The sequence below is a fragment of the Equus asinus genome, chromosome 21 (assembly GCF_041296235.1).
Source record: "Equus asinus isolate D_3611 breed Donkey chromosome 21, EquAss-T2T_v2, whole genome shotgun sequence".
NCBI classification, from domain to species: Eukaryota; Metazoa; Chordata; class Mammalia; order Perissodactyla; family Equidae; genus Equus; species Equus asinus.
In genome coordinates, this window is record NC_091810.1 from 49,510,056 (window position 1) to 49,528,012 (window position 17,957).

The following is a 17,957-nucleotide window of genomic DNA, read 5'->3' on the forward strand; positions in this document are numbered from 1 at the left end:
AAAAGAACAATGTTCTAAGTCTTTGCTGAATTAATAACTGCCTTCAGGAAGGTTTTAGGAAGAAAGGAAACTATTCAATGACAAAAACATACCAAAAGCAATTAGAAATCCCTTAAATATATACTACTACTGGGACACACCCACCAACTTAGCAATGGCAGGCCTACTGCGTGGCTGGTGAACACCAATGTAAGTACCTTGGTGAAGTAGTAGAGGGGGCAATATCTCAATGAGCCTTGTCAACAGATGGACTGGCTCCTAACTCCACATTGCCTACAAACTGTAATATACAACTGAACACATATCTGAACATTGTCTTGATTTTGCTCCTTGCTGTTTCAATAGCAACCACTCCAACTGAGGGGAGAGTTTCTAGATGTCGAACCATGTCTAACTCTCACAGGCCTCATAGTCCCTAGGCCCAGTGCTCACACAGAGTCATTGCTCAGTTAACATACATAGTTGAATTGACATTGCTTTTATAGTCAGAAAATAGGCAAAAGGAAAAAGACAAGTATGGAAGGGTGCAGCAGTGACAGGCAAGGTGAAGAGAAGAGGAAGAAGCTATATGGGGTAACTTTATTACTATAAACTAATAGGAAAGGAAGCTTCTCTCTATGAAATCAATATAATTATAAAATCTTCTTAAGTATCAGAATATAAAACCAGATAACTTACCCAGAGCCTGAGGGAATACTGAGCATCTCTTTGATATTCCAGACATTAAAATTCATTTCTTACTATTGTCTCTATTAAAAAGAAGACAGGAACATCAATTCAAAGGGTTAATATACTATTTTTGTCCCCAAAATTACTTTACTGGTGACTATGATATGTAGATGAGGACATTTCAGCAGTTATAGTCCCATGCAATTGGTAAAAATTACCATTACCTAATATGCCAGAAACAGGTATTTTCTGCTGTTAAATTACATACAAATTCCCCTCTTTCTTAATACCAGGGAAAGCCCAGTCACATTTGAAACAGTAAATTTGCCTTTCATCCTCTCTGTCTTGTTCTTTTCTTTGCCATCCTGCTAATAATCTGCTTTTAGGAAAAGACCAACAAATCCCATCTTTCATTGTCCTATACAATGAATGACTTAATCTATGACCTCTCCCAAGAAGACTAGTTCTTCCCAGACCATGGGATATTGGAATGCTAAAAGAGCTGTGGAATTCGGGCAGTAAAGAAGCTAAATGAAGAGTATTTGAGCAAGTGACTTCCGACACCTCTTATAAGCAGTTGTACCTGCTTATAATATATCCTGCTCACTGCCAACCCATCACAGTTCATACCAGTTCATTATGATGATCATATAGCCTGGATTTTATGAAACAAGTCCAATTTCTAAATTTTGTCTCCCTGATCTCACAGAACATTCATATTTATCAGATTATATAATACTATTGAGGGCATCAGAAAATGATTCCCACACATATGGTGGATATACTTGATCAAATATCAAATACTACCCCAACATAAATCTAAATAAAAGGAAACCGAAGTTCTGAACAAATACTGACATTTTAGTATACTTTTTATATAATTTAACCTTATTTAGAGAAATCTGTTATATTGAAGTTGTCTAATTTTCTGGAAAAATAGATGCATTTGAGTGTTTATACCCACTCGTTTGGCAAGAATGTTAAGTATAGACCATAGGATCAAGGGGCTAAAGGCGCTACCATTTGTACAACCCCTACTATGTGCCAGGCACAGTGCTAAACATGTTGCAGGATACAAGCTTAATGATTTTGTGAGGCAAGTCTTGTTATCCCCATTTAGAAGTTTGTGAAGACTCATATGGGCTAAATAATTAGTTCAAGCTCTCTCCAATAATTAGAGGTAAGTAGGTTCCATGCTAGATCAGTCCAGTACCAAAGTCCATGCTGTTTCAAGCACACCATGCTCTTGTTTCTCAACACTGGTTCTGTGTTAGGTACTTTCTAGAACCAAGGAGCTCTGTATCTCTCCCTTTATGAGCAACAAGGTAATGACTTGAAAGGGGATGGCTTTAGAGGAACCAGATCAAGGTTCAGATCCTGATTCTTGTATTTATAAACTGTGTGAACTTGGATACATTTGTTAACTTCCTTGAATCTCAGTTTCCTCATTAAATGAAGATAACACCTACCTTTAAGGGTAGGGTCAGGGATTCAAGATCATGAATAGTCTGTGCCTGGATATGGATACTGGCACTTACTAGATGCTTCTTAATTACTTTCTGAGAGACTATGGCTTAACCATTTTCAAACAAATCCATGGTCTCCTAGGGCTTTCCACATTCATCTACTCTCTGTTCAAAGGACTCTCATTTGTAACACATTAAGTCTCTCACATTCACCCTAGCTGAGAATAAAGTTGGTGCAGGGTTGGGGCTAAATACCACAGTTAATTACTTTGTTTCAATTCTATTGAACACAGTTTATATAATTTTTTCTTTGTAGACTATCTTCAAAGAACTTCAATGTAATATTACTTTCCTGTGATGCAAATAAATTAGTAAATTACCACATTGAGATGAAAACTGAAGAAAATTCATTTTAAAAACTGGTGATATTATCTAGATGGGTTCACAGGTGAATTCTATCAAACATTTAAGGAAGAAATTATACCAGTTCTCTACAATCTCTTCCAAAAGACAGAAGCAGAGGGAATACTTCTAACTCATTCTATGAGGCCAGCATTACCCTAATACCAAAACCAGACAAAGACACTACAAAAAAAGGAAACCATAGACCAATATCTCTGATGAACATAGATGCAAAGTCCTCAAAAAAATATTAGAAAATTGAATCCAGTAATATATAGAAATAATTATACACAACAAGCAAATGGGATTTATTCTAGGCATGCAAGGCTAGTTCAACATTTGAAAATCAATTAATGTAGTCCATCACATCAACAGACCAAAGAAGAAAATCATATGATCATATCAATAGATACAAAAAAAGCACTTGATAAACTCCAATACCCATTCATGATAAAAACTCTAAGCAAAGTAGGAAATAGAGGGAAACTTCCTCAACTTCATAGAAAACATCTACAAAAACCCCAAAAACTATCATACTTAATGGTGAGAAACTACAAGCTTTCCCACTAAGATCAGGAACAAAGCAGGAATGTCCCCTCTCCTCTCACCACAACATCATACTGGAGGTCCTAGCTAATGAAATAAAACAAGAAAAGGAAATAAAAGATACACAGATTAGAAAAGAAGAAATAAAAGTATCTTTGTTCACAGATGACATGTCTATGTAGAAAATATGAAAAAATTGATAAGCTCCTGGAACTAATAAGTGATTATGACAACATTGCAGGATAAAGATTAATATACAAAAGTCAATCTCTTTCCTACACACCAGCAATAAACACACAGAATTTGAAACTAAAAACACAGTATTAGGGCTGGCCCTGTGGCATGGTGGTTAAGTTCAGTGCACTCCACTTTGGTGGCCTGGATTTGGTTCCCAGGTGTGGACCTACACCACTCAGTGGTGGCCATGCTGTGGCAGCAACCCACAAAAAAATAGGGGAAGATGGCATGGATGTCAGCTCAGGGCAAATCTTCCTCAGAAAAAACAAACAAATAAACCAAAAAAACACCATACCATTTACATTAACAAACCCCTCAAAAAAGAAATACTTAAGTATAAACCTAAGAAAATATGTATGGGATCTGTATGAAGAAAACTATAAAATTTTGATGAAAGATATCAAAGAAGAACTAAATAAATGGAGAGATATTCATGTTCATGGATAGGAAGACTCAATATTGTAAAAATGTCAGTTCTTTCCAACTTGATCTATAGATTCAATTCAATCTCAATAAAAATTCCAGTAAGTTATTTTGTGGATATCGACAAACTGATTCTAAAGTTTATATGGAGAGGCAAAAGATACAGAAAAGCCAATACAATATTGAATGAGAACAACAAAGTCAGAGGACTGACACTACCCAGCTTCAAGACTTATTATAAAGCTACACAAATCAAACCAGTGTGGTACTGGCAAAAGAATAGACTAATAGATCAATGGAACAGAATAGAGTGCCCAGAAATAGGCTCACTCAAATACAGTCAACTAATCTTTGACAAAGGAGTAGAGTCAATAATAAGGAGAAAAGATAATCTTTTCAACAAATATGCCGGAATAAATGGACATCCACATGCAAAAAAATGAATCTAGATACAGACCTTACAGCTTTCATAAATATTAACTCAAAACGGATCATAGACCTAAACGTAAAATGCAAAACTATAAAAACTCTTAGAAAATAATATAGGAGAGGGCTGGCCCCATGGCCGAGTGGTTAAGTTTGCACGCTCCGCTGCAGGCGGCCCAGTGTTTTGTTGGTTCGAATCCTGGGCGCGGACAGGGCACTGCTCATCAAACCACGCTAAGGCAGCATCCCACATGCCACAACTAGAAGGACCCACAATGAAGAATGTACAACTATGTACCGGGGGGCTTTGGGGAGAAAAAGGAAAAAAAAAGAAAATCTTAAAAAAAAAGAAAATAATACAGGAGAAAATGTAGATGACCCTGAGTTTGGCAATGACTTTTTAAATACAATACCAAAGACACAATCCATTAACAAAAGAATTGATAAGCTGGACTTCATTAAAATTAAAAACTTCTGCTCTATGAAAAACACTGTCAAGAAAATGAGATGGCAAGGCACAGACTGGGAGAAAATATCTGCAAAAGACATTTGAAAAAGGACTGGTATCCAAAATATATACAGAACTCTTAAAACTCAACAATAAGAAAACACACAACTTGATTAAAAAGCAAGCCAAAGATCTGAACAGACATGTCACCAAAGAAGATATACAGATGGCAAATAAGCATATGAAAAGATGCTCAACATTATATGTCATTAAGGAAATGTAAATTAAAACAACAATGAGATACCCCTATACACCTGTGAGAATAGCCAAAATCCAGAACACTGACAACACAAATGCTGGTGAGGATGGAGAAACAGGAACTCTCATTCACTGCTGATGGGAATGTTAAATGGTACAGCCACTTTGGTAGATGCTTGGTAGTTTCTTATAAAACTAAACATACCCTTACCATATGTTCTAGCAATCACGCTATTTGATATTTGCCCGAAGGAGTTGAAAGCTTACATCCACATAAAAACCTGCACATGGATATTTATAGCAGCTTTATTCATAATTGCCAGAACTTGGAAGCAACCAAGACGTCCTCTTCAGTAGATGAATGATACTGCTTCAGCGGCCCAGGGTTTGCCGGTTTGGGTGCCAGGTACAGACATGGCACCGCTTGGCAAGTCATTCTGTGGCAGGTGTCCCACATATAAAGTAGAGGAAGATGGGCATGGATGTTAGCTCAGGGCCAATCTTCCGCAGCAAAAAGAGGAGGATTGGCAGCAGATGTTAGCTCAAGGCTAATCTTCCTCAAATAAATAAATAAATAAATAAATAAACAAAGTGTGGTACATGCAGGAAATGGAATATCAATAATTCCACTGATAGAAATGAGCTACCAAGCTATGAAAAGACATGGAGGAAACTTAAATGCATTTTACTAAGTGAAAGAAGCCAACCTTTTTCTTTCTTTCTTTCTTTTTTTTGAGGAAGACTGAATCACGAAGAAACAGAAATCTGAACAGACCAATTACTAATAAGGAGATTGAATCAATAATAAAAAACCTCCCAAGAAAGAAAAGCCCAGGACCAGATGGCTTTACTGGTGAATTCTATGAAACATTTTAAAAAGAATTAATACCAATCCTTCTCAAACTCTTGCAAAAAATAGGAGATAAAGGAATACTTCCAAACTCATTTTATGATGCCAGCATTACTCTGATACAAGAACACTACAAGAAAAGGAAATTAGGCCAATATCAAAACCATCAGGCCAATATCCGTGATGAACATAGATGCAAAAATCTTCAACAAAATATTAGCAAACCAAATTCAACAGTATGCTAAAAGTATCTTACACTATGATCAAGTGGGATTTATTCCAGGGATGCAAGATGGTTCAACATGTGTGAATCAATAAAAGAGATACACAGCATTAACAAAATGAAGGACAAAAATCATATGATCATCTCAATAGATACAGAAAAAGCATTTGACAAAATTCAACATCCATTCATGATAAAAACTCTGAACAAACTAGGTATGTAGGGAATGTACCTCAACACAATAAAGGCCATACAAGACAAGCCCACAGTTAATGTCATACTCAATGGTGACAAGCTGAAGGCTTTTTCTCTAAGATCAGGAATAAGACAAGGATACTCACTCTCACCACTTTTATTCAAAACAGTCCTGGGAGTCCTGGTCAGAGCAAGAAAAAGAAATAAAAGGCAGCCAAATTGGAAAGAAGAAGTAAAACTGTTTCCATTTGCAGATGATATGATATTATATATAGAAAACTCTAAAGACTTCACCAAAAAACTATTAGAATTAATAAGGATTTAGTAAAGTTGCATGATACAAAATCAATATACAAAAATCAGTTGCATTTCTGTACACTAACAAAGAAATACAGAAAACAATCTCATTTACGATTATATCAAAAAGAATACCGAGGAATAAATTTAAGCAAGGAGGTGAAAGATCTGTACACTGAAAGCTATAAGACATTGATGAAAGAAGACACAAATAAATGGAAAGATACTCCATGCTAATGGATTGGAAGAATTAATATTGTTAAAATGTCCATATGATCTAAGCAATCTACAGATTCAACACAATCTCTATCAAAATTTCAATGTCATTTTTCACAGAAATAGAAAAAAACAATACTAAAATTTGAATGGGACCAGAAAAGACTCCAAATATCCAAAGCAATCTTGAGAAAGAAGAACAAAGCTGGAGGCATCTTTTTTTTTTTTTTTTTTTGCTTTTTCTCCCCAAATCCCCCCAGTAGATACTTGTATATTTTTTTAGTTGTGGGTTTTTCTAGTTGTGGCATGTGGGATGCCGCTTCAGCGTGGCCTGATGAGTGGTGCCATGTCTGCACCCAGGATCGGAACCGGTGAAACCCTGGGTCGCCAAAGCAGAGCGCGAGAACTTAACCACTTGGCCACAGGGCCGGCCCCTATACTTCCTGATTTCAAACTATATTACAAAGCTATAGAAATAAAAACAGTACAATTTTGGCATAAAAACAGACACGCAGATCAGGGGCAAAAATAAGCAAGTGAAACTACATCAAACTGAAATGCTTCTGCATAGCAAAGGAAACCATCAACAAAATGAAAACCAGCCTATGGGATGGGAGAAAATATTTGCAAATCATACATTCGGTAAAGGTTTAATATCTAAAATATATAAAGAACTTATATAACTCAATAGCAAAAAAACAACTGGATTAAAAAAATGGGCTGAGGAACTGAATGCACATTTTTCTGAAGAAGACACAAATGGCCAACAGGTACATAAAAAAGGTGCTCAAGATCACTAACCATCAGGGAAATGCAAATCAAAACCACAATGAGATATCATCTCACACTTCTCAGGATGGCTAACATCAAAATGACAAAAATATTGGTGATGATGTGGATAAAAGGGAACTCTTGTTCATTCTTGGTGGTAACGCAAATTGGTGCAACCACTATGGAAAACAGCATAGAGGTTCCTCAAAAAATTAAAAATATAACTACCATATGATTCAGCAATCCCACTTCTGGGTATATAGCAAAAGGAAATAAAAATAGGATATCAAAGAGATATTTGCACTCCCATATTCATTGCAGCATTATTCACAATAGCCAAGGTATAGAAACAACCTAAGTGTCTCAATGGATGAATAGATAAAGAAGCTGTGATATACATATGTATATATATACATACATACATACACACACATACAATAATATTCATATATATATTATTCAGCCATGAGAAAGAAGGAAATCCTGCCATTTGTGACAACATGTACGGACCTTGACATTATGCCAAGTGAAATAAGGCAGACAGAGAAAAACAAATACTAAATACTGCATAGTATCACTTATGTGTGGAATCTTAAAAAAAAGGTTAAACTCATAGAAACAGAGAGTAGAAAAGCAGTTGCCAGGGGCTGGAAGGTGGGGGAAATAGGGAGAAGTTCGTAAAAGAGTACAAACTTCCAGCTATAAGACAAATAAGGTCTGAGGATCTAATGTATAACATGGTGAGTATAGTTGGTAACACTGTATTGTATAATCGAAATTTGCTAAGAGAGTAGAACTTAAATGGTTTCACCCAATAAATAAGTAGGCAAATAAATAATATGTGAGTTGATGGGTGTGATAATTAACTACTTGGGGGAATTCTTTCACAACGTATATGCATATCAAATCATTGCAATGTACACTTTATCTTACAATTTTATTTGTCAATTATACCTCAATAAAGCTGGAAAAAAAAAACCCTAGGCAAAAACTTAACAAGAATTCCCCAAAAGCTATGTGAGAAAAACCATAAACCATTCCTGAACAATGAGAAAGATATATCACGTTCTTTGATAGAAGATTCGACATCATAAAGATGTTAAATCTCTCTAGGTTAATTTCTAACTTTGAAATGATTCCAATAAAAATGTCATCAGGTCTTTTTTGCAGGTAGAAAATTGATTATAAAATTTGTTTGGAAAAACAAAAACACGACACCAGCCAGGAAAATCTTGAAATGGAAAAAGAAGAAAGAGGAGGAGAAAAAAAAAAAGGGAGGCTAGCCGCACTAGGTGTTAAAACATAAAGCTTCTATAATTTTACTGTTTTATATTGGCACGTGATTAGTCAAACCAGTAGAACAGAATAGGGCAATAGATCTAACTGAAAAGGGAAATATAGTATGTATAAATATAAAGGTAGCATCTCAAATACATTGGGAAGAGATAGACATTTTAAGAAGTAGAGTTGGAGGGCCAGCCCCATGGCCAAGTGGTTAAGTTCACATGCTCCACTTCGGCAGCCCAGGGTATCACCGGTTTGGATCCTGGGTGCAGACCTAGCACTGCTCATCAAGCCATACTGAGGTGGCGTCCCACAGAGCACAACCAGAAGGACCACAACTACAATATACAACTATGTACTGGGGGGTGGGGGGGACTTTGGGGAGAAGAAGAAGAAGAAGAAGAGGAAGAGGAAGAGGAAGAGGAAGAAGAAGAAGAAGAAGAAGAAGAAGAAGAAGAGGAAGAAGAAGAAAAGATTGGCAACAGATGTTAGTTCAGGTGTCAATATTTAGGAAAAAAAAAAAAGTAGAGTTGGGATAACTGAATAGCTATATGAAAAAAGATAAGATTGGATTTAGTCCTTTCACCATACACTAGAAAATATTCCAAATGGATCAGAAATAATATAAAAATGAAACCATAAAAGCCCTGAGGGAAAACACTGGTAAATTCCTCTGTAGACTAGAAGTGAGGAAAACTTTGACTCAAAAATCCAGAAGTGGTTGTGCATACTACCTAAAGCAATCTACAGATTCAACACTATCCCAATCAGAATCCCAATGACATTCTTTACAGAAATTGAACAAAGAATCCTAAAATTCATATGGGGCAACAAAAGACCCCGAGTTGCTAAAGCAATCCTGAGAAAGAGGAACACAGTTGGAGGCATCACAATCCCTGACTTCAAAACATACTACAAAGCTACAGTAATCAAAACAGTATGGTACTGGTACAAAAACAGGTGCACAGATCAGTGGAACAGAATTGAAAGCCCAGAAATAAAACCACACATCTATGGACAGCTAATCTTTGACAAAGGAGCTGAGGGCATACAATGGAGAAAAGAAAGTCTTTTCAACAAATGGTGCTGGGAAAACTGCAAAGCCACATGTAAAAGAATGAAAATTGACCATTCTTTTTCACCATTTACAAAAATAAACTCTAAATGGATCAAAGACCTAAATGTAAGATCTGAAACCATAAGGCTTCTAGAGGAAAATGTAGGCAGTACACTCTTTGACATCAGTATTAAAAAGATCTTTCAGACACCATGTCTTCTCAGACAAGGGAAACAATAGAAAGAATAAACAAATGGGACCTCATCAAAAAAGAGCTTCTTCAAGGCAAGGGAAAACAGGATTGAAACAAAAAAACAGCCCACTAATTGGGAAAAAATATTTACAAGCTATTTATCCGACAAAGGGTTAATCTCCATAATATATAAAGAACTCACACAGCTCAACAACAAAAAATCAAACAACCTGATCAAAAAATGGGCAGGGGACATGAACAGACATTTCTCCAAAGAAGACACAAGGATGGCCAACAGACACATGAAAAGATGTTCATCACCACTAATCATCAGGGAAATGCAAATCAAAACTGCACTAAGATATCACCTTACATCTATTAGAATGGCAAAAATATTCAAAACCAAGAGTGGCAAATGTTGGAGAGGTTGTGGAGAAAAAGGAACCCTCATACACTGTTGGTGGGAATGCAAACTGGTGCAGCCACTATGGAAAACAGTATGGAGATTTCTCAAAAAGTTAAAAATAGAAATACCTTATGATCCAGCCATCCCATTACTGGGTATCTATCCTAAGAACCTGAAATCAGCAATCCCAAGAGTCCCATGCACCCCTATGTTCATCACAGCATTATTTACAATAGCCAAGACGTGGAACCAACCTAAGTACCCAACAAGTGATGATTGGATAAAGAAGATATAGTATATATATACAATGGAATACTACTCAGCCATAAAAAAGGACAAAATCGTCCCATTCACAACAACATGGATGGACCTTGAGGGTATTATGTTAAGTGAAATAAGCCAGACAGAGAAAGATGGACTCTGTATGACTCCACTCATAGGTGGAAGTTAACATATAGACAAAGAGAACTGATCGGTGGGCACCAGGGGAAAGGGAGGGGTGGGGGGAGGGCACAAAGGGTGAAGTGGTGTACCTACAACATGACTAACAATAATGTACAACTGAAATTTCACAAGGTTGTAAACTATCATAATCTTAATAAAAAATAAATAAATAATTAATTAAAAAAAAAATCCAGAAGTGGGGCTGGCCCTGTGGCTGAGTAGTTAAGTTCGCATGCTCTGCTTTGGCGGCCCAGGGTTTCCCTGGTTTGAATCCTGGGCGCGGACCTAGCACTGCTCGTCAGGCCATGCTGAGGCGGCGTACCATGTACCACAACTAGAAGGATGCACAACTAAAACATATACAACTATGTACCTGGGGGGCTTTGGGGAGAAGAAGGAAAAATTAAATCTTAAAAAAAAAAATCCAGAAGTAATAAAACACTGGCAAATTTGACTACATAAAAATCCTTAAAAAGAAAATTTTGTATCACATAAAAGTCTTATAGAAAATGGTCAATACATATGAGCCAACAGTTCACAACCTCATTCACATTAAAAGAGATGCAAATTGAAATCATAGTGAGACTATTTTCCTTGCTATAAAATTGGTAAAAATCCAAGTATGATGATGTACTCTGTTTCTGAGGCTGTGAGGAAAGAGGCACTTTCATGCACTTCCAATGGGAAGGCCAAATGGTACTCCTCTATGGAGGAGAATTTGGCAGTATGTATGAAATTTACAAAGGTATTTACTATTAATTCAGCAATCCTACTTCTAGGGATCTATCCTAATAATAGTTTGGCAGAAATACAAAATTATATATACACATTGTTCTTCAATGCAACACCATCTATAATAGCAAGACCAGAAACAACCCAATGTCTATGAGTTGGGGAATAGTTGAACAACCTATGGTACTTTTACACAATGGAGTTCTACGGAGCTGTTAAAAAGAATAAGGAAGGGGCCGACCCCGTGGCCACCTGGTTAAGCTCGCATGTCCTGCTTCGGCGGCCCAGGATTTCGCCAGTTCAAATCCTGGGTGTAGACATGGCACCGCTCATTAGCCATGCTGAGGCGGCGTCCCACATTACACAACCAGAGGCACTCACAACTAGAATCTACAACTATGCACTGTGGGGCTTGGGGAGAAGAATAAAAAAAAAAAAGGAATAAGCAAGATCTCTTTCATATACTCTGGGAGTGACCACCAGGATACATAGGTAAGTAAAAAAAAAAAAAAAAAAGATGAAGAACCATGTGTGTGGTGTGCAATATTTCTTTCAAGAAAAGGCAGGGGAATATGAATATAAATAAATACACACACGCACACAAATGTGCTTATATTTCTTTAAAAAAGGAAGGAAAGAAAGGAGAGAGAGAGAAAGAGAAGAAAGATAAACCAAAAAACAATAAAAATGGTTACCTCCATTTTTGATTAAAATGGTTACCTCCTACCTCCAGGGGGAGGGTGGGAATAGGGTGGAGAGCCTAGGAATGGAAGCTAGACTTCTAATGTAGCAGTTTTCACAGTTTCAACTCTATAATTATGTAAATATTATTTACATAAAATCACATAATTACAAAAAATTAAGTCAAAATGGGAAAAAAAGAATCAATCCTTACAAAGAAGCAAAATGAAACAAACGAGTTGGTGATTGTGCTCCACAGAGAGGGTTTTATTTCCTGTGCCTCTAAATATGGCCCTAGTGGAGTGTATGCTAAGAACAAAAGGAGCAGCAAAGGAATCTATATATCAGTAATCACAGAATCTGTGTTTTCAGCAATCATAGTTAGTAAATATATATATATATATATATAATATGCATTATATTATGTCACAATAAGGTAAATAAATAATTATACTGTCACTGGGAATCAAAATTTTCAGTGTACGAGAAAAGAGATACAAATATAAAATCAACAAAGTTAAGCAAAACCCTATAATCCTAGGCTTGAAATAAATTGAAAATCATTATTAACTCTTGATGTATTTTTCTCTTTAAAAATGTGTTTCATACCTCTGTCCACTAAAAAGGCCGGGAAATAATGACCAACCCTAGTGCCCAGCTTTCAGTCTTGAAATACCATTCCCCACTAAAACGAACCAGGTCTGGGGCAGGAAACTCGAAAGATGAGTCTGGGACATTTTGTTGTACCAGAGAAGAAGGAAGTTATCAAAGACTACTAGAGCCAAAGACTGGAGAGCTAATTTAAAGGAGGTTTCTCTGTTAAATTTTATATTTTAAAAAACCCTCATTAATTATTTTGGAGGATAGGCAACCAACTCATTATTCTGAAACCTGGTAGAGAAAGAACCAATAATTTATCTTACCTTTCTAGAACAAACAGTACTTCAGAGTAACCAACATATAGATGTGAAAAAATTCTTCTTTATAGAAGTATTCCAGCTAATAAACAAAGGAATGGTAGAATTAGATTATCACCATTTTGGAGCCCTAATGAAAAAAATGGATCTAGGCAATGATCATCAATGGCTGCTAGAACCGTGAGGTGAAAGGCTGATAGGGAACTTTATACTAACGGCTAGATCGAGCTGGTCACACCTAAAATTCTTGATTAATCTTTTTTTTAAAAAAAGATTTTATTTTTTTCCTTTTTCTCCCCAAAGCCCCCCGGTACATGGTTGTACATTCTTCATTGTGGGTCCTTCTAGTTGTGGCATGTGGGATGCTGCCTCAGCGTGGTTTGATGAGCAGTGCCATGTCTGTGCCCAGGATTCGAACCAATGAAACACTGGGCCACCTGCAGCAGAGCGCGCGGACTTAACCACTCAGCCACGGGGCCAGCCCCAAGAAACTGTTATTTTAAATATGATAATGGTATTGTGGTTGAGATAAAATGGAGTCCTTATCTTTTATACATACATAAGTTTTAAACGGATAAAATTATTTAATATTTGTGCTTTGCTTTAAAACAATGGAAATGGGCTGGGGGAACTGGAGAGGGGTGCAGCAGACTGGCCCTAGGTTGATAATCGTTGAAGGCAAGGGACCAGTACATTGGAGTTCATTCATCCATGAACTCTACTTTTAAATGTTTGAAATTTTCCACAAATTTTCCAAATGAGTAAAAGGGCACATGTGTATGGTAACAGATGGTAATTCATGTCTTTGGGAGGTGAACATGATGTTGTCTACACAGAAATAAAAAAAAATTCATTAATAAACGAATAAATACCTTGTATTAGCTGACAACTGCAAAAGTTGTTACCTCCAGCCCATTTCCATTGTTCTCCTATATTCAACAGCTGACCTGACATCTCTACTTTGATGGTTAATATGCATCTTAAACTTTGCATGTCCGAAACCAAGATCATCATCTTTCCCCACAAACATTCTTCACCCACAGCCTTCCCAGTCCAGTTAATGACAACTCCATCTTTCTAGTTGCTCAGGTTAAAACCTAAGAGTCCTCCTTGACTCCCTTTTCTCACATCCAATCTATCAGCAAATACTATGGTAATTCCTTTAGAACATATCCAGAATCTACTTCTTATTCCTTCCAATGTAGGGTTGCCAGATAAGATAAAAAACACCCAGTTAAATTTGAATTTCCCAAATATTGTATGGGACATATTTGTATTAAAGAAATAGTTTACCTGAAATTATAAAAATTTAACTGAGTATCCTGTATTTTTATTTACTAAATGTGACAACCCTATTCCACTGCCGCCAGCTTGGATTACTCTAATGGCCTCCAAATTGGTCTCCATGATTTCACCATTGTCCCACTTTATAGTCTCTTCTCTACAAAGCAGTCAGAGTGACTCTAACCCTAAGTCAGATCATATTACTCCTTTGCTCAAACTCCACTGCTCCTACCCTACTCAAAATACAAGCCAGAGTTCTCGTGATTATCTTGTGTCCTCTGCAATCTCCCCTTAGCCTTGCCTTTCTCTCATCTATACTCCATTCCATACCTCTTATGGGGCTCCTTGCTGTTGCTCTCCCTTGCTGGGCACCAGCTTCAGGTCTCTTTCCCATAATGTTCCTTTCACTTAGTTCACTCCTCCCTCAGATATCACCATAATAGGTTACCCCACTTCCTTCAGGTATTCTCTCAAATTACTACTTATTCAAAATCATAACACCTCAAAAATCGCTATGTCTCTCCCCTGCTTTTTCTCCACAGTACACCATCATTCTAATACACTATATGTTAATTTACCTTGTTTTGTCTGTCTCAGCACGCACACCCACGCCTACTAGAATGTAATGTTAAGCTCTTTAAGGATAAGAATTTTTGTCTGTTTTGTTCTCTGCTATATCTCCAGAATCTAGAAATTGTGGCTCGCAGATAATAGGTGCTCAGAAAACATTTACTGTTAAATGAGTAAAAAAACCTTGGGAACTAAGGACAATGGAGCAAAACTTTCCAAGTATCCACAAATTTAAAAATTTGTATGGCGCTCACTTTGGCAGCACATAAACTAAGATTGGAATGAGACGGAGAGGATTAACATGGCTTCTGTGCAAGGACTACATGCAAATTCGAGAAGCGTTCCATATTTTTGATGGACTTTGAGGGTATTATGTTAAGCAAAATAAGATTGAGAAAGTCAAAGGCTGTATGATCTCACTCGTAAGTGGAAGATAAAAACAACAACAAACAAATACATAGAGAGATTAGATTGGTGGTTACCAGAGGGGAAAGAGGGTGGAGGAAGGGAAAAGGAGTAAAAGGGCACATGTGTATGGTAACAGATGGTAATTCATGTCTTTGGGTGGTGAACATGATATTGTCTACACAGAAATCAAAATATAATGATGTACACCTGAAATTTATATAATGTTATAAATCAATGTTACCTTAAAAAATAAACAGAAACACACATAAAAAATAAAATTGAAATATTTATGATTTGTTTTCAATTATTACATTTCAAGTCCCTAGACTCACCAGACTTCTTAGATATTTCAATAAAAGAGGTGAACTGAAGTACATACAGGATTCCTGATTCTCACGTTTACTTATTTCTTTGATAACTCCGAGTTTTCTTCTTCCGTCCACACTAACAGAAATTCCTCCTTCTAGAATCTAGATTTAGAATCTAGACAATTTTATACACATTACTATAATGCCATTATTACTACATCTAGATGACAAATCCTCTATCACCTTTCATTTCTATTTATGCTGATAAAAAAGAATAATTTATATAGTATGTGGCTTGGGGTTTAGAATAACCAGTCCTTGGGTTCCAGACCTAACTGATTCTTTTTGAGAAACCTTTTAGGTTTCAAATGTGGTTGAAGAAATTTCATGGTTACACTTGACCATGTCTAAGGACCACATGGGGCTCCTTGTGCTCCGCCTCAGGTTTATCTGTCCTCTGTGCATTTACCTGTCTTCACGCTAACTGTATAGGCTTTTAAATTCCCAGAGGGCAGAAACCCCATCTGCCTAAACTTCTCTTTGCAGATACTAGTACAACACTAGTAATGAGGTAGTCATTCTTAGGTAGGACACTAGTCATTAGAAGGCAAATAAAAACTGAAATGCACATATTAAAAACTTTCAAGGGCAGGGTTCCCTCCCCCTCTCACCCCTCAATCCTATTAAAGCATAAAAGGAGAAGAAAGGTTTGAGTGCATGCAAGGAATGCGACTATTTCCACAGGAAGGGCCCTGGCAAGGCAGAGGTGAAGAGGGTGCCCTAAGGGGCAGAGAGCCTCCCCATCTGACTCGGCCTTCAACTCTGAGAATCCTGCGGCCACGGTGTGAGGCCCTCCAAGGGCCCCTCTGGCTCCTCCACTCGGTTGCAGACAAAACAGTTCTCTCCCTCAGATTTTGCCACCTCTCTGGCCTTGGCGAGGCCAGTATCAACCTCATACAGCTGTTTTCTCTCATTCTCAGTCTCTTCAGCCAGGAGAAATGCTCTGGGTTCCTAGACTAAATTACCCCGATGTCCTTTCCAGAGGCCTCCAAGGGATTTTCCGTAGTAATAATCAAAGACAAACCCCAGTGGGCTTTCCTGGGTTCCTGTTCACCCTGACTTCCCAGGCCGGGACTCGGGACAGGAGACCGCAGCCGCCTGTGAATCTGACGAAAAGAGCTCTCCAAGGATGAGCACAGAAGTTAAGTCTCCTTGAAGAGCCAGAGTGGTCTTCCACCACAGGTAAAGAAAGGGTGCCTGGGAACGCCAATGCAGGGCTCAAGTGGAGAAGCCAGCGTCCCGGGAAACTCCTCGAGGTCCCAGGGAACCCTGAACCTATCCGAAAGGCCCCTTTACGGTTCCCCAACCGTGCCCCCACCCTCACTCCACCCTCTTCCCAGCCCGCCCTGCCCAACCCCTCCTGCCTCCACCTCAGGACCAGCACACACCCAACCTGGAGCTACCCTGATGTGGCCTCAAGGCGACTTCGCCCGCCAAGCCCGCCTAAGCATGCGCGGCCCCGCCCCCAGAATCCACTCTGACCAATGGGATTACGCCCTGCCCCCTGGGTCCGGCCCCGCGGCGGCTCGAGAGTAACGGTTTTAACTGTCCTAAGGGTTATAACTGTCATATAGTTGACTAGGCCTGGCAGCGTTCCTCGCGCCACACACCACCGCACGCCATACTCAGCCCACAGGCACCTCAGGAAATGTACCCTCACACCTCCACACTCACTCTCTGCTGCCCACCACACCCGACCCGGCATCCCCTTGCCAATGTGGAAGAGCTCAGGAGTCACCTGACACACACCCAGCTGCGTGTGGAGTGGACTGGGTGGCCAGGGACTAGGACATGGCTGGGGCCTGGTGGCTCTTAATGAGAACTGAGTAGCGGGAGCAGCTGGGGCTAGAGGCACTGTGGTCAGAGGAGGACACAGACCTGGAGACGAGAAAGAAGGCAAAAAATCGAACAAGTTTCCTGACCTGCTAGATGCTGGGGCAGCCTGAGGTCAAGGTGGGCAGGGGCGAAGGGTGTAGGACAGGAGAGGTTCATTTAACTCTGCCTCTGGTGGTTATAGATGACTTTTAAAGCCATGAAACAGGATAGGATCACCAATGAAGGAGTGATGGAAAACAGATCATATTGAGCCCCAGGACACAAAGTTTAGAGGCCTAGGTGAGGAAAAAGCAGCAAAGGAGCCAGAACAGTGTGGTCAGGGACCGGGAAGGGACAACACCGTCAGAGTA

The 17,957-nt window shown here is 38.4% G+C and overlaps 1 non-coding gene across 1 annotated transcript; it reads left to right on the plus strand.

Moving 5' to 3' along the window:
- Positions 1–15,241: 15,241 nt before the first annotated feature.
- Positions 15,242–15,348, plus strand: LOC123279741 (U6 spliceosomal RNA). The gene has a single exon (XR_006518004.1). It is a non-coding gene; the product is annotated as a U6 spliceosomal RNA (small nuclear RNA).
- Positions 15,349–17,957: the final 2,609 nt, after the last annotated feature.